The sequence below is a fragment of the Arctopsyche grandis genome, chromosome 12 (assembly GCF_051622035.1).
Source record: "Arctopsyche grandis isolate Sample6627 chromosome 12, ASM5162203v2, whole genome shotgun sequence".
NCBI classification, from domain to species: Eukaryota; Metazoa; Arthropoda; class Insecta; order Trichoptera; family Hydropsychidae; genus Arctopsyche; species Arctopsyche grandis.
In genome coordinates this window covers 28,272,460-28,294,344 of record NC_135366.1, presented here as the reverse complement: position 1 = coordinate 28,294,344, position 21,885 = coordinate 28,272,460, and the positions used below count along the sequence as shown (strand labels likewise).

Here is a 21,885-nt window from a genome sequence, read left to right as displayed (position 1 = left end):
GTTGTTTTTTATTTTTATATTTTTATAGACCTTGAATTTTTTTTATATGCATACATACATGAGTACGTAATTGAATTTCGATACTATCCGTAAGTGTATGATTATTTTTTGAATTAAATATTTAACTTGTTTGTTTGCATCAAAAATGTTATATAATTGTAAAAAAATATTTGTAATTATGATTGTGTTAAATTTATGTACATACATACATATGTATATGTTGTTACAGTGAAAACATATTTCAAGTGAAAATATATTTTCACCAATTCAAGCAGTGAATATGTCTCAAACAATGAATTTACACCGTTTAACTCTATAAATTTAACCCAAATCTTAAATGAATAGGGCCAACCCTTACTTAACCTAACCTATCCTAACCCTAATAATACCAACCCTAACAATCTAATCTTAAATGAATGAAACCATCTCTGAAAATGTAACTGGTTATGATTTCACTGTGACATGTATTTCAATAGATAAATTCGACCTTGAAATTTTTACTGATTTTTACTCAGTATGCCTACTAATTTGTTAATACTTTGTATTGGTTAATTAATTAATGGTTAGTTTGTAAAATACTTTCTTTATTTTTTTATTTATTCATATGTTTGTATGGGTATACCGACTAAAGCGCGCGGTGGAAAACCACGCAACATAAGCGGCCCGACAAAGCCGCGCAATACAAAAAGTGCGGCGATTAAAGTCGTAAAATTTGTATTTGTGATTATGAAAAATATAATATATGTTCCGACTTTTGTAATGACGTGTGGCAAACAGTCTTATTAACTGATTGTCGATTGGCATTATTGACGAGTTGGCATTAGTGTCGGCCCAAGCGGAAATACGCGACGGTCGACAGAGTCACCGAGTAGACGGCGTACGGACAGCTTGTGTTCCGTACGCTCCGCTGGCCCACCACGTGCAAATTTTACATTTCAATAAACTACATCAAACCATTATCGAAGTCTTTTCCATGATGGTCACTTCGAACCGGACACCAGTAACCTAGGCCACAACACCAAACGGACAAACCAATAGGAAAAAACGTGGTCGAGAAAAAATGGATGTCAATTAAGAAATCGGTATCGTTCCTTTGTTACTATCCATACCTTTCCAATACTAATAACATGTTTGCTTCTATTTCAGCAATATATTGATTGATGTACAGAGGTACATGACCGCGTGATTGACGCAGAAAATATATAAATAAAAACATAACCTACAAAGACGCATGGGACACAGAGGTAATCCAAAATTATCGGAACGATCACATAAACATCGTAAAGGATATTCAAGTAAGTGAAGCCATTCAATCTCAGGCAATCTGTTCAAAAGGCAATCATGTGGGTAGGTCAGTTTTTAAAATATGTTTTAAAGTATAACAATTAATTAACGCGATTGTATAAAATAATATCGCGCTACGAAGGAAGGTTTCATCGGTCGCATCGAATTTCGTATTAAAAGTGTAAAATCAGATGTAGTGTAAAATTAGCAAAGCACGTGGAGAATTATACTTGTAGCCCCAAAGTGGATTAAATCAAGTACATACCGGTATATTCATATCGGTAGATCTTTGTTTCTTAATGTGTGTAGAAACACCCTCCCCCCCCCCCCTTCCACGATAAATGTGGAATTATACTTGTAGCCCCAAAGTGGCTTAAACCAAGTACATACCGGTATATTCATATCGGTAGATCTTTGTTTCTTAATGTGTGTAGAAACACCCTCCCCCCCCCCCCCTTCCACGATAAATGTGGAATTATACTTGTAGCCCCAAAGTGGCTTAAACCAAGTACATACCGGTATATGCATATCGGTAGATCTTTGTTTCTTAATGTGTGTAGAAACACCCTCCCCCCCCCCCCTTCCACGATAAATGTGGAATTACACTTGTAGCCCCAAAGTGGATTAAATCAAGTACATACCGGCATATTCATACATCGGTAGATCTCTTTGTTTCATAATGTGTGATGAAACAGTGGTGATTTAAAATAAATCACAAGACTTGTAGCCCCAAAGTGGTTTAAATCAAGCACCCACCAATTTAGGGTTGTAATTTCTTCCAAAATATGTTGGATAGATTCTGGTGATAATAGTTAAAGTAGAATATTAAGATTCACGGTTAATCATTGAATATTATTACCTTATCTCTACGAATAGTTCAATTGACAGCTATAGTAGAGAACAACTGTATTTATGAGACGAAATAGTGCAACTTTCTGAAACAAATGTCAAGTGCTGAAAACGAGGAAATAGAAGCTTCGACTTCCAAGTCGCATAAAGGTCGAAATCCAACTAGGGACGTAGAACCTATTAGAGACAGGTCAAGCTCTAGAATACATCAGACTCGAAGTCAGACTCAATCGATAGAAATATTAGCGAAGGAAAATAAAGTAGAAGTCATAATGACGTCAATAGAATTAAGGTATTCAGGCGCGGTACAAAGACTAAAAGGAAAAATAGATAAATCCTCCGAATTAGATGAAGGACAGTATCAAACCATTAAAGAAGCATACGATTATGTCCGAAAACTCCATTACGAGTATTTAGATAACCTTACAGACATACCGAAAGCGGCCAAAATAGACGAAGAGTACGATGCAATTACAATAACAGTTAAAAATCTTAAAGCAGCATTAGATTGCCAATCCTTTCAAGATAGTAAACTAAAGGTAGAGCAAGCAACAATTAAATTTGCTAGAGATAAGTTACCGACGTTAACCATTCCCACATTTCAGGGAGATCCATCTGAATGGCAATCGTTTCAACAAGCTTTTAAGAATATAATAGGAAACAAAACGGAATATTCGAATGTCACGAAATTGCAATATTTGCATCAATCCTTAATCGGTCCCGCTTTGGCAGCTGTATCAGGTTTAGATATTAGCTCAGACAATTACGAAATAGCTTGGAGTATTTTAGACAAGCAATATAATTTACCAAGACTTAATCTCAAAACTAGGATTAATTCACTTTGTGACTTAAAATTAATCACAAGAGAATCACATATCGAATTGAGAAATCTATTGAATCAGGTAACAGTGTGTATTAAAAACATTGAATCGTTGGGTTACGCGAGAGAAATTTTAGATCCATGGGTAACATGTTTAGTTCTAAGGAAATTACCTTTTAATATAGTAAGAGACTGGGAAATATCGCTGGTTAGCAGAGAAATGCCACCATATGAAAGTTTAGAGACATTCTTGCAGAATAGATGTAATGTATTACAATCTACTGCATCTGTAACTACGGTGAAGGAATTCCCTCATAGTCGTCAAAGAATCATGAGAACTCATGTCGCGAACAAAAACCCATCAAGTAAGGTAAACGCATGCGCATTCTGTCGAAATAATCATTTCATAGGCAAATGTGATAAATTCAAAGCAAAATCCAGTATGGAAAGAAATGAATTCGTTAAATCTAATAACATGTGTTTTAAATGTTTAAATTCATCGCATAAGATAACAAATTGCAAGTCTAACTATAATTGCTTAAGGTGCAAACAAAACCATCATACTTTGTTGCATCAGGACGATACATTTAGTTCCAATAATACGGGAAGGAAGTCAATTAATGCTCATTCTACTCATTTCTCTCAAAGGGAGATAATTTTACCGACGGTACAAGTAGACATTATAACGTCCAATGGAACGGTCGTTAAGGGTCGCACATTATTAGATTCCGGCTCACAAGTCAACTATGTTACCACATCTTTCGCTAAGAAGAATAACTTCAAATTAGAGAAAATCTCTCAAAAAATTGTAGGTATCGCTAATCAAGAAAGTAGCATTCGTCACATCACCAAGGTGACCATAAGGTCTTCAACCACTAATTACTCAACCAAAGTGTTGTGTTTGGTATTACCAGAAATTACTGGCGAAATTCCAACTGTGAAACTGGATCAACAGTTAATTTCAATACCAGCGGGAATCAAGTTATCAGATCCCCTTTGGAATAAACCGACGCCAATCGATTTATTGCTCGGCGCCGAGATTTGCGTTCATGCTATGAAAGCAGGAACCATCCAGTTAGGAAAAGGTATGCCTATCTTAAAGGATACCGAATTCGGATGGACAATAGTTGGTCCATATCCCGAAGTAAATAATGCTCCAGGGAAGAGCCACATAGGCTTAAGTCAATTAGACAGTCACATTCAAAACTTTTGGATGATAGACCAGGTTCCTATGGTAAAACATCAATCTCTTGAGGAGAAAAGATGTGAGGAACATTTCCAAGCACACACATCACGAGATAAAAACGGTAGATTTTGTGTAGCTTTACCATATAAAAATTCCCCGGTAATATTAGGAAGTTCATTGCACATTGCGGAGAAAAGACACAAAACTTTGGAAAGACGTTTTTTAGCCAATAATAATTTAAAAATGGAATACAATAAAGTTTTAGAAGAGTACATAAATTTAGGACATATGTCAGAGTGTGAACCTCCGGAGGCACATGAGGTTCATTGTTATTTACCTCATCACGTCGTGGTTAAGGAGTCTAGCCTTACCACTAAATATCGTGTAGTTTTTGATGCGTCCGCAAAGACAACGTCCAATATCTCACTAAATAATATTTTGATGGTGGGACCTAGTGTCCAATCAGATTTGTTAAGTTTACTACTCAACTTTCGACTCCATAAATACGTGATTACTGCGGATATTAAGCAGATGTACCGACAGATTCAAATAGCAGAGAAAAACAAAAATGTACAATTAAATCATAATTCGTTATGGTGGGACGGCCCTAGTTGGTTGAAATTAGACGAATCACGATGGCCTCGAAGACCTCCTGAGATCACAATAGATCTTCCAGAGAGAAGGGTAGTCACTAACGCTACCCTTGTGAGGGAAAATAATTGGATAGATAAATATTCTCATCTTCCAAGACTCCTTCGAGTTTTATCATATGTTCGTCGGCCACTAAGGAATAAACAATTAAACGTTAAAGAAAATAACGAACCGTCCGCTTTAGAATTAAATGATGCTTTAAATAATTTGATTAGGTTATCGCAAATGGAATCATTTCCATTGGAATATCGTTTGCTGAGCAAGGGACATCCAATTCCCAGTAGCAGTAAATTAGCTAAATTGTCCACTCTATTCCACGAGAATTTAATTTGTGTTGGAAGTAGACTTCCTCTGGGAACAACTCTATCAACGTCACCCATTATCTTGTCAAATAAGCATAAACTTACACACATGATTGTCCGAGATGCGCACTTGAAATATATTCACTTGGGTACTCAAGCCTTACTGTCGTTATTGCGGCAGACCTATTGGCCATTGGCCGGACATAATACTGTCAAAGGAGTGGTGCGTTCATGTGTCATTTGTTTCAGAAATAAACCACTGTCACACAATAGATTAATGGGATTACTCCCGCTTGAACGTACCACTGCGAATTTTCCTTTCAGTCATGTGGGGATAGATTTCGCAGGACCTTTTCCTGTGAAGAGTGGTTGCAATAAGAATTCTAAGATAATTAAGGGTTACGTTTGTGTCTTTGTGTGTTTTTCCAGTAAGGCAGTTCACTTGGAACTTGTCGGAGACTTAACGAGTTCAAATTTCTTAAATTGTTTAAGAAGATTCGTAGCCAGACGTGGCAGGCCCAATACGATATATTCCGACAATGCTACTAATTTTGTCGGTGCAAGTCGTGAACTCGTTAATTTAGTAAAATTAATTTACGAACGTCCTCATGAGGAGAAGCTACTACGGTATGTAGCCTCCGAAGGGATTCGTTGGAAGTTTAACCCGCCAAGGGCGCCTCACATGGGAGGGCTGTGGGAAGCAGCGGTTAAATCCATGAAGATTCATTTAAACAAGGTGTTAAAGGCCACCACCTTAAATTTCGAATCATTTTGTACGGTATTGACTCAAATAGAAGCTTGCACGAATTCCCGTCCTCTTAGTCCCATGTCTTCGGATCCACTAGACCTTTTACCCCTCACACCTGGACATTTCTTAATTGGCAGATCCTTACTCGCTCTTCCAATGGAGGTTAAATATAACACTAATGTCCATGCCAATCTGCTTCAGATACAATTGACCACAGCAGCATTTTGGAAACGTTGGTCGGCGGAATATTTACATTCTTTGCAGTTACGACACAAATGGAAGAAGGACTCGAGCAACAATCTGAGTGTGGGTCAAATGGTCCTGTTAAAGGAGGAACACATGCTGCCAACCCGATGGGTCTTGGGTCGAGTCACTAAATTGTATCCCGGACCAGATGGCAGAGTTCGAGTCGTCGACGTCTTTACTGCCAGCGGAGAGTTTCGTCGGTCCAGTCATCTAGTGGCGCCATTGCCGATTCTACCACAAGGACCACTTGACAGGAAGGAAGATCAGCAAGAGGGAGGAGAAACAGCAGCTTCAATTCCGTCAACTTCGGTAGCTTAGTTTAACCCGAAGACACTACCCCCAACTCATATTACTTATTAGATGTAATCATGAGTTTAAATCATTCAATGTTAATAGTAGTACTCCGTAATTCACTTTAATTGTGTTGTGTGTATAATTTAAGCTATTTTCATTTTAACATTCGGCAGTATATATCTCCGAATTTAATCTAATCATTTTGTCTTTATAATATAAGACTTGTCTCATGTCATCACTCGGAAGGATTATATCCGAGTTTAAAATAAACTGTTCAAATTTGACAGTTAAAATTAGATTCATGATTTGTTAATGTTAGTCTCCAAGCCACACTTAATGGAGCATCTTAAATTATTTCATGTCTACTTAATTATAACCTGCCGGGAGTCATCCGCAGGTCTTATGTTTCTTGTTATGAAAACATAAGTTAACTCTTACTGTTTATAGTATTTATGTGAATCATAGAATAAGTAAATATTATAATACTGAACATTTCGATGTTTAACGTAGAGACATCTATAATCATAGTTCGCCTTCATTTCCTGCTTGTAGGAATGAATGAATGACTTTCCAATTTACTTTTAATTTAGCAATGTTTGTGCTACTTGTTGATGAAATCAAGCTAACTTAGGAGCATTACACTCACTAATCAAGTTTAGTTGATCGGTAATAGCTGATCTGTCTTGACAACTGTAACAGTGTCAACATTGTATTGTCTAAGTTAACATCAAGATGAGGAATGCTTAAGTTTTAAACCATATACAGTCCACTCTCTCTTCTTTAAAGTAAACTTATCTTGTAATGCTTATTCACAGCTTCAAAGGAGATTTCAAAAACTTTAATGTAAATAGAAACAACATTCACCAGAGGTATACCTATAAGTTGAAATATTACTGAACCAATAAATTGATTTTATCCTCACACTGGATGAGGCAAAGGTTTCATTATTCACCCTCTATTTAATTATTTTAAGAGCTATGATTTATTGTAAACGACTCGTCAGTAATGCTGTAACTCTGTAGAATAACTGTATTGTTCAACAGTTTTCCTATGTGGGACTATGTTCCGACTTTTGTAATGACGTGTGGCAAACAGTCTTATTAACTGATTGTCGATTGGCATTATTGACGAGTTGGCATTAGTGTCGGCCCAAGCGGAAATACGCGACGGTCGACAGAGTTCGAGCAGACGGCGTACGGACAACTTGTGTTCCGTACGCTCCGCTGAACCACCACGTGCAAATTTTACATTTCAATAAACTACATCAAACCATTATCGAAGTCTTTTCCAATATATTATAGTTCAAAATGAGTTTACATATAAATTTTCATCTTTTTTGGCTGTCCTTTACAATAAACAATAAACCGTGTTGTGCTAAATACCCACCATCGACCATCATTTCTTCAATGATCAAGACTATTTCAAGATCAAATAACGATCATCGCTTTTTTCTCGCATGCGCCGCTTTGTCTCGCATTGTTATATTTCACGCGGTTTTGACGCCGCGACTTTATGTTAGCACGGTTTTGAATGGACACCATTTGTATGATGTCCCGACAAAACCGCGCAAACTAAAATAGCGCGGTGACAAAGTCACGCTATTTTAAAAGCATTGAATTTAGATGAGCTTTCGAACCTATCCATCCAGGTCTCCAGACCTTCCAGAACTTCCAGGATCAAAGGAATCACACACAAAATCGAATGTTAAACGATTCTAAAATACCAGGATTTTCCGGATAGTAGATATATGTATGTATGTACATATGTAAATAAAAATTAATGTCTGATATTATATGTTTACTATTTCATGGTATCCTAAATAAGACTCAAAATGAGTTTTTGAAGAGATTTGAGCTTTTGACGATATTATTTTCAAATTTAAAACACTCGACCAACGCTGGCAAAGTTGTACATTACATAAATATGAATATTTGTTTATTATATCGCTTTGAAAATCTACAGTTTTTGTTTTAGAACTTTCGAAATCGGTAAACTGTCTAATGGAATCTAATATTATAATAGCAGTTATAGTATTATAATAGCATTATTTTTCAACTTAAATCCGCCTCTGAGAAATTCGGCCAGGATAATATAATCATTTGTGGCCAGGATAATATAAACATTAAGCATAAACATTTCTGACAGTTTAATAAAGACATACGAACCACAGTGCGACTTTCACACTCCAAATTGACTCGCATTGCTTTCGCAGAATTGACTTTTGACACTTTAAATTGACTCACTCCACTATTGAATATGTGTATGTTCATGCACAAATCAAATTATAAACATCGATTCACTAACTATATGTACTAACACGCGAATTATAACACTGAATCGCAATTAATTCAAATTGCCACGTACACACGACGAGATTGTTATAATCTTTAGCCTCAGACCGCAAACAATATATATAAAAATTCCGCGTTAAAATATTGAAATTATATTATACGGCTATAAATCGAAAGTAACAATTAAATTTACATATTATTCCCATTTACCAAACGACCAAAACAGTATATATATGTACAGGGCTTTCGACTAATATAAAATAAGAACCGCACATCGTATAAATTCAATACTAAATAACACCACAAACTACAATTTTTATACTTAAAATTCTATAAAAAAACCTCAAAGAATTTCTCTCATTATGTATATATGTATGTACATATACATATACGTATTCAGTTTAGTTATGATTTAGAAAGTCTATCTAATAATTTATTTTAGTTATACTACATATGCTTTGGGTTATGGCAAGTACTTCAGATTAATACTAAATAAAATATTAAATCAATTGATTGATTTTTCATTGATTAACCTTTAGGGTGGAAATTCGTGTTAAGCAAACAAATCAACAGACAAGTTTCATCGTATATGTAACTTATATGGTTTAGACAAGGATTTTTATTCACAACTTTATTATTATCTAAGTCGTAATTGTAGCTATATTTCAACTATTTAAAATTTATTAAAATAATGACCAAATAAACACATAATCAAAACACTTTTTACAAGCGTTTCGACATATATCTATAGGTAAATAAAAATAAAATATTCTATACTCGTCCTAGATACCTTGAATAAAAAAAATAAACAATAAGACTTTTATCAAGATATTGATACTAATTGAAAAAAAAATCAAAATGTTTCGAAAATATGAAGATAATTCTATTATATGTACATATTAGGTTTATATACATATGTATACACAATATGGGTCAGATGGTAATATCCACCGTAAAATTTGACAATGACGAGCAAACAATAGGGGGTTGATTAAGCGAATGCGAGTCAACGAATCACAAATCAAATTCGATAAGGGAAACTGCGATCGAATTACCCGCGTGTGCAAAATAGTAGGGGTTGGGTCGGCTGGGGGTTAAAATGGGTATGCTTATTTAAGCGACTGTTTCGAATGTGAGTGGAATTTGATGAATCGAACGCTCTATTGTTCTGCTGATGAAATTTAATTAGATTTGATTTGTTTTTCTTATAGTAAAAAAATATACTGAACGTGCGGGATTTTTAATTAATCGAAATTAAATTCGTTCGTATAAAAGATTTTAGAATTATTTTAGTAGCTTTTGAAAATGATTCAATGTTATGTATTCATTAAATCAAAGAGAAAGCTTATTGTGATGTCAAAACATTTATAATAAAGACCTCTTTTCATTCAAATTCAATTTCGTACTAATAAGTATGGTTAAAGCTTATATGTATGTACATATTAAAAAATGAAAAATGATATGTATACAAAATTAAATCCACAATTTCAGGCTTTTATACATTTGTTAAAGGCTCTAGATTGACAATCTATTTTAAATATAATTTTGAATTAAATATAATTATTCCGTTTATAAATGTTTGAAGACATTATTAAATATGTACGCCTGAAATAATATGTAAATCGCTCTCATGATTTTAATTCCACTTATAATGAATGAATTCAAAAAATTGAGGGTATAATTAGTCGCAATAATAAAATACTTGGAAAAACATTAACATATAAAATACACTTTCATTGAAAGGCAAATTGTGTGGTAATTTGAATCCTTCGATTTTGACAAAACGTAAAATAATGTTGAATTAAAAATTGAAAGCATAAAATTTGAAGACTTTTTGATGAATAGACTGTTTTAAATGAGCTTTATTTCATTATTAACACATTAACATTAGAATAATATAATACTATGATTACTGACCAAATTAAATTAAAATTGTAAATAGAAAATGATCAGTAGATCAGTAGCTATTAAAATAGATATAAGATGTATTTTGAACATAATTTCGCAATAATAAAAAGCATTTAAAAATCAAAATTTCGTTATTAATAAAATATAATTCATATTATTTAATATGTAATTTTGAAATTGTGTTTTTTAAAAATTTTCGATTTAATTTTTGTTTGACTTAAACATCACGTCATACGGTTTTTGTAAGGCAAATTTAAGTACCTGGGATATTAAAGTGGATTCTCGAAAAAGCTTTTAATATATCAATAAAAAAATTGTGAATATGAATTCAATACGAATGAAATAATCATAATTAATGAACCAAAATAATTCAAGCGGCTTCATTTTGTTTCCCATTGAAATATTTCGTAATAATTATTGTAATTAAATTATATTCAACCTTTACTATATGGGCAATAATAATTATGATAAAACATTGCTGCTTCAGTAAACGATTTAATATAAACGGCAAAAGCAAACAAATTAAACCTTTTCAGTGCCAAACAACAAATATACAGGAACGAATAAAACATCAAAACTTAAATCAAAAATCGACGATAGGAATACTCACTTTAATTAACACGCTCCAGTAACGGCATCAACTCCATCTGCAAAAAGCAAAACAAAAAAAAAAAAAGGTAAATTTAAAAAGTTTTTAGCAAACTTTAACGCAAGAAAGCTCCGAGCTAGAGACGTGTTTTAAAATAGTTGCTCGATTACGAAGACTTCCGCAGATAAAATTGCGATCAAACTTCAAACTATTCCCGCTCTTACCTCTTTTAATACAAAACTGTTCTAGATGTGGACATACACGTGGAGATTGGTTTACTAAACAAGTTGGTCGTAAGGTCTCTGTCTACGATACGTATCTCAAAATCGTACCTACGTACTTATCTACTTTAGCCAGCAGCATATCTCGGTCGTTAAGCTTCTGCCTAACACCGAGAGGCGCTGGGTTCGATCCCATGAGCTGACCTCGATTGAAAAGAATTTTTCCGAGTATATCTGTAGTGCTGCTGGTCAGATCTGGATATTTGTGACTCCTGGTCGATTGTTTCCTATCAGAGTTTGCCAATTTTCTCCGATTTCATTGTTGAAACGGTTCCCGATTAAAAATTGGCTAAAATCCTTCCTACCTACTATGTCACCACTATTTAAGTATGATTAATGTACAATAAAATTGATGTACAATTCATAGATGTCTCGTTAATTTACGAGTTTTCAGTTTTTCGTAATTCAGCGACTTATATATATATAATAAAAAAACTGTATTGTTTGTAATTGGCCTGGAAGGCGCATTGGGGTTTACCTGTAAGGCCTTCCTGGTATAAAATGTAATAAAATAAATATACATATATGTACATACATCAGATGTTCCACTACAAGAATTGCCCCAAGGCTACACATATGGTTATACTATTTTTATTATTACTATTACTAACCTCTTCTTAGGTCAGAATCGATTTTGTCGTGTGACGATGTTTGGGTTCTTATCCAATCGTTTTCAAACTTTGCTATTTGCTCAGTTTTGTCTTCATTATAAGTGGAAATGACGTCCGCCATTACCATGGTGAAAAATAATCGTAATAGACACATTTGAAAATAATGAATCTTCGTTTACACACTGTTCTGATCGTTTTTTCCTTTTTCGCCCCCCTCCCGCTATGGCAGATTGAGTACTTTGCCATACATGATCATGTATGGACCATAATTCATGATTTAAGTTTATGGAGAGAATTGGTGATTTCTCAATTTAGAGAACTCTTCGTATTAGCCCAACCAATAAACACATTAAAATAATTTGTAAATAATAATTACATAATATTGTATTTAAAAATAAAATTCTCTAAAACTAAAACGTATAAAATTAAAAAAAAAATAGTAAAAAATTTTTTTTTTAAAAACTAGCCTCTTCTATATTTTGTTTATAAAATTATCTATTGTGTTATGAATAAAAACCTTAGATATTGGTAGACTCGTTTCGTTCTACGATGAAAGGGTCTTTCAAACGATATTCGTTGGGAGGGTTGTGGCCTTACGTTTGGCTTTATGTGTCAACTTCACTGGCCTTTAAAGTAGGTATAATATTGATGCACAACTTGCCAGTTCAAACAGTTGAAATTTTAAAGTTTTGTCTGCCAATTTGTCTGCGGAAAGATCTTTCGTAGTCTCTTACTACTAAATATTTCGTAGCTACATAAATACTTTATGAAACATACTTTCGAGACGAAAGTCTCGTTTTATTTTCTGGATGAAGTGTTATTAAATAAGTTTTGGGTCATTGAAAGACAGCGACAAATGAAATGAAAGTCTCGACTTTCTGTTTCTTGGTTTTTATTTCAAGATTCGAAGCATTACTAAATAAGTTTTGAGTCGTTGAAAGACGACAATTGCAATGAAAGTCTTTAATTTGTATCTGGACTTGTTATTTAATTGGTTTGAGGCCACTGAAAAAAATACACATGCAACTAAGATCGCCCGATATGTACATATGTACATGTGCTGTGGACAAAAGCTTTATCTATTGGCAAAAAAAATAGCAATCGATGATAAACAACTACGACAGGGAAATTTTTTGTGACAGTTATTTGCAAATAAGTGACTTTTAATTGAGCATTTACATTCTTAAGCAATATTTTTATTGTATTTTGGGCAAAAATTTTATCAATTGGCAGACAAGTTGCTGATCTGTGATAAACCGCTACGACAGACGAACAACTAGACACTTGTCTTGCGATTTTTAAGTGAATGGTAAACTTTATGAGAGGTTATGGTCAACCTTGATAACTGGCACGTGTGAGACACTGAAGTTTAGGTTGGGTTTGGGAGAGTTTTCCGAAGTGAAAAACATTTTCCTTCGGATGTAAACATGAAAATTCCGAGTCACGTAGACGTAGAACGTAGAATTCCGAGTCACATAATGAGCACGCAGCTCAAATTAATATTTACACCGACCAGCTCAATCTCTATCTCTAGCCACGGCATTTGAGCTAAGCAAATAACAGCTCTTAATTAATTCGAGCAATGCACATGTTCGATGGAGAGATTGCTTCGATCGAACACGTTTCGGCGCTAGAATGTTGACAGCAATATATTTTGTTTGTTTGTGTGTGTTCTATTTTGGTTTTTGAAATGTATTCGTGTGATTTTTGGTTATTTTAGGCTCTGTTTTTCAAAATACGTCTAGTCAATGTTTGAATGCGCTATCAAAGTAGTGGGCTAATTTATCGGTAATTTTTGTAATACACCTATATATTTATTCTGGTAAGTGGGTAGGTAATTAACGTAGTTATGGGCTGTGGAAGCTGTTCAAAGATTGTGCTATTAAACTTTGTATACTCTCGATAACTCGATAACTCTTTAACTGTTTACAATTCATTATTCTGTTGGAGTAAAAAAATGTTCGACATCCATTTTATAGTACGTTCATTATGAAACCTATTCCAATAGTATGGTTGGAGCGTTGAAGAAGGCAATGAAGAAGTTCAAATATTAAAAAAAGATTGTTAATCTAGTATAAGGATACAGTATATGATTTTTAAACAAATTGAAACCATCTGGAGTGGTTAAAAGATAACCCAATGATATTAACAGAACAACGGTATTCTGCAAGGTAAAAAGTTTATAGAAATTATAAATAATGGATAGCAAATGACTAGGGCTTATACTTTATTACAACCACCTTTACGTTTCACTTACGATTATAATTCAGGAAAAAAATTGCCTCTTATCCGATCGTTTTCATACTTATTGCCATATTGCTCATTTTGGTCATCAATATAAGTAAATGGATCCTCCGCCATTACGATAGAGATAAAATATCGTTTAAGACACGTTTTAAGTTTGAAAATTTGAAATCTGGGTCACGTCTATGTAGTCTTTAGATGGCGGTAGTAAAATAAAATTATTGGTATTTTTATTCAAAATAATAATTTATTTTATTTCAAAAATGATTCGAATTATGCCATTACGAAATAAAAACTTTGATCAATATCAACAGAAATTATTATTTTCGCGGAAAGTCCTTAGTACACGTGCCTCACAAATGCGAGAGAGGGGGGATTCAGTACGTGCCGCGCTCAACGATCAGTGTGAGATTGATATCCACCTTGGAATGTCGGCTGTGCTTCAGCGGTTATTTTTTTATATCCTGCACTTATTTTATATTATTCGACGTATAATTCACGATTTAATAATCTTTATAGCTAATTACGTGTTTAACTGGAAGCTTGGAGTCCAGCACAGTGGCTAGTGGATTTTTTTAGCACAGTACGTGTTAAATAAGCGATTATATCAGTACGATCAAAATATAATGTCCTTATTTAATAATAAGATAGTCGACAAGATATAACCAGCAGAATAAATTATAATGCTTCGAACAAAGCATATATGTATAGAGCTTTATTCAAAGCATAAAATGCTTCAATATATAATGATACAATGAACAAAGCGTATAATGCTTTGTTCAAAGCATATAATCAAAAGCATATAATCCTTTGTTAAAGCATATAATGCTTCGTTAGCATATAATGCTTTGAACAAAATGGTCTCGGGTTCAAATCCCACTAGTTTCTGTTGGCCAGACATTGGATTTGTGACTCCAGGTCGACCGTTTCCTATCAGAGTTTACCAATTTATCTTATTTTAATAGAAAAGGTTCCAAAAAATTGGCAACCTTGCCCATTTTCTCGCAAATCTTGAGTTTTCAGCATTCTCGAATTTCGCTGAATTGTATAAAATGCCGAAAATTTACAAATTTGACCTAAATGTCTCTGTGGATTTTAAGTGATATGTAAATATTTACTGAATTTCACTGAATTGTTTAAAAATGCTGTACATTTTTAAATTTGACCATAGATGTGTCTGTGGATGTTAATTGATTGGTATTTACTTTATATAATATTAATAATACTTGAATCAATATTAGGCCTTTCTGGTATAAATTAAAAATAAATAAACATATTTTTTTTTAAATATGTTAGGAAAAAAATCGCATTCAGCATATTTTTAAAATAAATGCCTTGTATAATAAATATAACCTGGGTCATCTTGACTGAAAAATTACCAGTGCCTGGTCCAAATCCAGAGCATAACACCCTTAAAAAACCTATACAGGTTATTCAAATTAGCATTAACCTTAGGAAGGTTATCAAAAAGATACAGGTATAAAATCAATCAACAATGGACTTGTAAGGACATACATACATACATAGAAGATTTAAGTCTAATTATTTCAGTATTCTGATAGCAAATTGATTCATAACTTAAAGTTTTCAAACAAATACATTTATAACAATTATTAAATATATTTCACCTAGCGGAATAAGGCCAATTTTCACCCCTTTACGGGGAAAAACCACCCCATCTCCATAACTTTCCCATACATATGTACGCTCGCAACAATGTAAACTCAGATCTGGACCAGAAGGCATCCTCGTCTGATTCATGGGCGGTTCACCTGACATTTGTAGGGCTCTCCAAACCCCACCACTCCCACCAACACCCCCAAAAACCCACCCCACGGAACAGACACCCCGACAAACGTAGGAGATTTTTCGTCGGAGAATTCTGCTCGTCTGGCCCTAATCATTTAAGCCTCTTATTTTCGTGCACCACACCACGGTCGCTAATATTCAACACTGTCAGTACTAAAGCCTCGTATTAAAATCAACTTTCAGTCCTCCTTTCAATGGACCTGGATAAATGCTATTACTTGCTAATTCAATATTGATTGTGTGTGCGTATTATTTCATTAGGTAAGTCCACACTTTGGGATGGCAATTATGTGTTCCCACTTGAGTAAGAACATGCACAATTAATCTGCTTTGACTATTCATGGCTAATTGTTAGACGACCGATATGTAATGGTAATTTTAGAACAATTTTGCTAAAGTGGACTATTATAAGCATTGTCTTATGGACGTTTAAGTATCTATATATTTGATTATTTATACAGAATAAAATATAAAAAAGAAGCAGTACAGTGAGACAAAAAAAATACAAATAAAAATGAAAATATTATATTCCATGTTACAAAAAAGAAAAATACAAAAATGAATGACAATGAGGGTGAAGAAGCAAATCAACCACATATTTGCTTCTTCACCTTAGCCCTAAAAGTACTGAAAGAGTCAGCAAAAAGGTCGAGACAATCATCCATACTATCGTAAAGACGGCATATACGTGCGATTGTACTATTAAATGAAGTGTTGTTATGAAAAATTGGTGTATAGAACAGATTTCTACATCTGATGAATCGGTCATTAACGTTAAAATTAATTTCGTTCAAAACAGATGTGTCAAGGATACCATTAGCAATCTTGTATAAAAGTAACAAATCAGAAACCCTTCTGCGATGAGACAAACTAGCGATCTTAAAAAAAGAGAGTCTGTCATTATAAGTTGGCAGCAATCTTACAAGACCAGTCTTATGGGATAAATAGCTCAGAAAACGCTTCTGAATTGTCTCTAAATGATCTATATGGGTTTGGTAATAAGGAGACAATATGACTGAAGCATACTCCATATTACTACGAACCAAACTGTTATAGAGCAATATCAGATTATGCGGATTCTTAAAGGGCTTCGCAACTCGGCAGATAAATCCCAATAGCTTGAATTAGTGACTATATGGTTAAAATGATCATTAAATTACAGTTTGCGATCTATTAGAATACCCAAGTCTCTGGCACAGTTTTTCGTTACAAGGTATTTTCCAAGGTATAGTAAGTAAATGAAGTTCATTGGATTACGATTTCTGTAAAGGGTCAATGAGAAGCATTTTGATATATTGAGATACATAAGGCTTACACTACACCATGTCAGATTGTAATTTTAAGCAATCCGATACATTATTAATACGATGGAAAACCTTAAGATCTATTGTAACATACTCGTACAAGCGTTATGAAAGAAGAGTTGAATGCATGTAGGTTTAAATTCTTTTTTTTTCAAGCCTCAAAGCAACTTTTAGCACATCCTACGCTTTCATACAATAATATAATACAAATTTGACGAATTTCGGTCATTCAAACAAGGGCATAAATCATACGACACGTCCGCAAGGAGAAGAGGGCGCCTACATTGACATTTAAATGACATCACCTTTCAAGACAGTCGTTAATTTTAACTGCATTTCTTTTTAATTCGCGTGACATTTCGCCAACCTTCTCTGCTGGCGAATCGAGATTTTCGGAAATCGAAAATGGCGACCCATCAATAATAATCTGTATACGGACTAATTAGCCGAGTATCTCTCTGGAAACACAAAACGGCAACGAAAGCGTGACGGGAAACTTGCCATAATTCTGGCTAATTACGAGAGGCGTAATAACGACAGATTACGGATACTTAAGCCGTTTAGAAAGATTTGTGTTTAGAGATAGCGAGAACGAGAAAACTCTCATAAAGGTGGGCATCGACGTAGATTTGTCAATATTTTTAATAATGCAGGGTCTGTCTTTGTATGAAACAATCGTAACCTAATTCAAAATCTTTATATAAAGACAAAACTCTCAGTGAAAGTTCACCTTTAGGTAATTTGTAACAACGACAAGGTGATCAAAACACGATGTAATTATATCGAAAATTAATCCTAACATGATCATAATCTCAACTTAATGTTTAATAATAATATCAGCTTAATTTATCGTGCCAACGACTTAATGGGATCGAAATTCATTATAATCAACACTTAATACTAAATGTAATCAACAGTCAATCTAATCAAAACTTCCTGTTTCAAACCGATTGCGAGTTTAATAATAAAGATATAATATTAAGCTATCAAAACATAATAGTACATATATAATATCATCAACACTTCTTGTGTTCAAAACATAAATTTGCCAATATTTAATGTAATCAATAATTAGGTATACTTTAAAGTGGTCTTTACATAATAAAGCTACATATTGACCTGTAAAATATTCTATAATCAGCACATAATCTACCCTCATTTTGATTTAATAATAAATATATGTATAATTTGAAGTTATCAAATTTTAATAGTATAAAATATCAACAACACTTCTTGTGATCAAAACTTAATTTTGTGAATACATACTAAATATCATCTAAATATAGAATTATGTAAAGTGGTCTTTACATACTAAATCCACCTATCAACCTGTGAAATATTCTACCTATGTACAATATATAATCAGCAGATAATCTACCGAAACTATCAAAACTTAATAGTTACATAATATCAACAACACTTCTCGTATTTAAAACTTAATTTTGCGAATATTTAATGTAATCAAAAAAAAAAAAATTACGTATACTTTAAGCTAGCCTTAACATAATAAAGCTACCTATCTTTATTATGTAAAATATTCTATAATTCGCACATAATCTAACCTTATTTTGTTTTAATAATAAATATATAATATTAAATTATCAAAACATAATAGTATATACACTTTTTGTGTTCAATACATAATTTTGCCAATATTAAATTTAATCAAAATAAAGAATAATATACATATACATATACTTTAAAGCTAGCTTTTGACCTGAAAAATATTATATAATCAGCACATAATCTACCCTCATTTTGATTTAATAATAAATATATAATATGAAGTTATCAAATCTTAATAATATAAAATATCAACAACACTTCTTGTGATCAAAATGTAATTTTGCCAATACTTAATGTAATCAAAATATAGAATTACGTATACTTTAAAGTGGTATTTATATAATAACCGTGTAAAATATTATATAATCAGCAAGTAATCTACCCTTATCCATGATCAAATCTTCAATTTTTTGGCAACAAAATTCTGTATTATTACATATTTAAACAGCCGGAGTTTCTCAGGTGAATTTAAGTGAAACAAAATACCCTTCAAAGAGCCTCTAACAATTTCAAAAATCGTCTACGGTCTAAGTTGGTAGTTCCAAGTAAAAAACTGCGGATTTGTATAGCGAATCTAATAACATAATAGAAAAACACACTGTACATAACCAAGTATAAAATAAGCAACAACGCATGAACAGTTAAAGGCGTAAATACTGGTTTAATTATAATCTTCTGCATTATATTTAAGTAAGTCTATGTAAAGGTGCACATGTGCCAGTAAGGCAAATACAGGATGTCACGGCCACGGCTTTAAATCTACGAAATTCAACTGTAGGACTTTTTAAATGTATGCCCACAACCCTTTGCATGAATGCCCACCTTAAGGGACTGGGTTGGAAAATGTTTTTCCAACCCTTTTGGCGACTGGCGCTTTCCGATGACATGTAGGTTGATTCATCGCCGATGAATTGGAACGTACGTAGCCCGAGGCGGTCGTAAAAAGTCAATAATAGTCGCGAAGACCCCTTCCCCCCAACCCACCCTAACTAAGTCGAGGCAGGGGGTCTTGCTCGTCCACCCTCAGGGTGTTGTTTTATAGCAGGCCCTCCCCCAGCCCTTTGGTGCTGTCGAAGTCCTCAGTCGTAGTCCTTTGAAGGAGGATCTGGTGGCGTGTCGCAAGGCCTCGTTGCGTGACCGGAATAAAAGCCGAGGCCTGTCAATCTTGAACGGATGTTAACCTCACCACTCCAAAGCTACTGCTTTCTATGTACTTGCATTGAATATGCTCGCAAGTACTTGCATACATACAGATTTTGTGAATATTAAAAAAATATATATCAATGTAGTCGACTAACCAGTAGGGATAAGACACACCATTGATTTGTGGCACACCTAATTTAATAAGTAGCACCATTTATTTATAGCACACCTTAAACACTGACTCTGAGAATAGCAGTCAACACACCAGCAGCAGAACAAAGTTAAATAGTGAAGCAAAGTTAAAGTGAAACATTCTACGTATCTCACTTAAAATCTCCGTTCCATAATTAATTTCTACCAATAATAAGTAACACCATTGATTTATAGCACACCTTAAACACTGACTAACCAAAATTGTACGATACGTGTCTTCAACACTTCATTGTTTTAAAGAAGGGAATATAAACTCATTACTGTTAGAATTTAAGTTCGTCATCACCATCGACTCTGAGAGTGATAGTCATCACCATCGAGACTCCGAGAGTGGAAGTCATCACCATCAAGAAACCCATTGTAGTAGTCATCATCATCGACTCTGAGAGTGATAGTCATCACCATCAAGACTCCGAGAGTGGTAGTTATCACCATCGCGACACCTACATAATTTAATAAGTAGCACCATTGATTTATAGCACACCTTAAACACTGACTAACCAAAATTATACGATACGTGTTTTCAACACTTCATTGTTTTAAAGAACAGTATTGTATAAACTCATTACTGTTAGAATTCAAGTTAGTCATCACCATCGAGACTCCGAGAGTGGTAGTCGACACCATCGAGACTCCGAGATTAGCAGTCAACACATCAGCAGCAGAACAAAGTTAAATAGTGAAGCAAAGTTAAATAGTGAAACAGTTCTACGTATCTCATTTAAATTCTCCGTTCCATAATTAATTTCTACCAATAATAAGTAACACCATTGATTTATAGCACACCTTAAACACTGACTAACCAAAGTTGTACGACACGTGTCTTCAACACTTCATTTTTTTAAAGAAGGGTATATAAACTCATTACTGTTACAATTTAAGTTCGTCATCACCATCGACTCTGAGAGTGATAGTCATCACCATCGAGACTCCGAGAGTGGTAGTCATCACCATCAAGACTCCGATAGTAGTAGTCATCACCATCGAGACTCCGAGAGTGGTAGTCATCACCATCAAGACTCCGATAGTAGTAGTTATCACCATCGCGACACCTAATTTAAAAAGTAACACCATTGATTTATAGCACACCTTAAACACTGACTAACCAAAATTGTACGACACGTGTCTTCAACACTTAATTGTTTTAAAGAATAGTATATAAACTCATTACTGTTAGAATTTAAGTTAGTCATCACCATCGAGACTCCGAGAGTGGTAGTCGACACCATCGAGACTCCGAGATTAGCAGTCAACACATCAGCAGCAGAACAAAGTTAAATAGTGAAGCAAAGTTAAATAGTGAAACAGTTCTACGTATCTCATTTAAATTCTCCGTTCCATAATTAAATTCTATCAATACGATAAAATTGTCAAAAATATGCTCAATTCATAGTCAGTATATAGCAATGATTTTTAAGTGTAAGAGCTAAGTTTTCATTGCTGAAAAGTTGCAGCTATGTGTGTGTTGCTTTGTTCAAAACGAGTGAAATGTTACATGGTGTAATTGCAATGTAGTGCTGCAGTATTTTGTTTTTATTTTTTACAT

At 33.8% G+C, this 21,885-nt stretch overlaps 2 long non-coding RNA genes across 2 annotated transcripts in view; one reads left to right on the top strand and one right to left on the bottom strand.

Annotated features, from left to right (window-relative positions):
• The window catches only part of LOC143920403 (uncharacterized), a 309,775-nt gene that overhangs the window by 53,645 nt on the left and 234,245 nt on the right, over window positions 1–21,885 (bottom strand). Inside the window, exon 5 of the long non-coding RNA XR_013261338.1 lies at window positions 11,190–11,226. This is a non-coding gene — a long non-coding RNA (uncharacterized LOC143920403). The remainder of the gene's footprint in view (window positions 1–11,189; window positions 11,227–21,885) is intronic.
• On the top strand, window positions 858–7,649 carry LOC143920402 (uncharacterized). The gene is made up of 2 exons (XR_013261337.1): window positions 858–1,295; window positions 6,042–7,649. It is a non-coding gene; the product is annotated as an uncharacterized LOC143920402 (long non-coding RNA).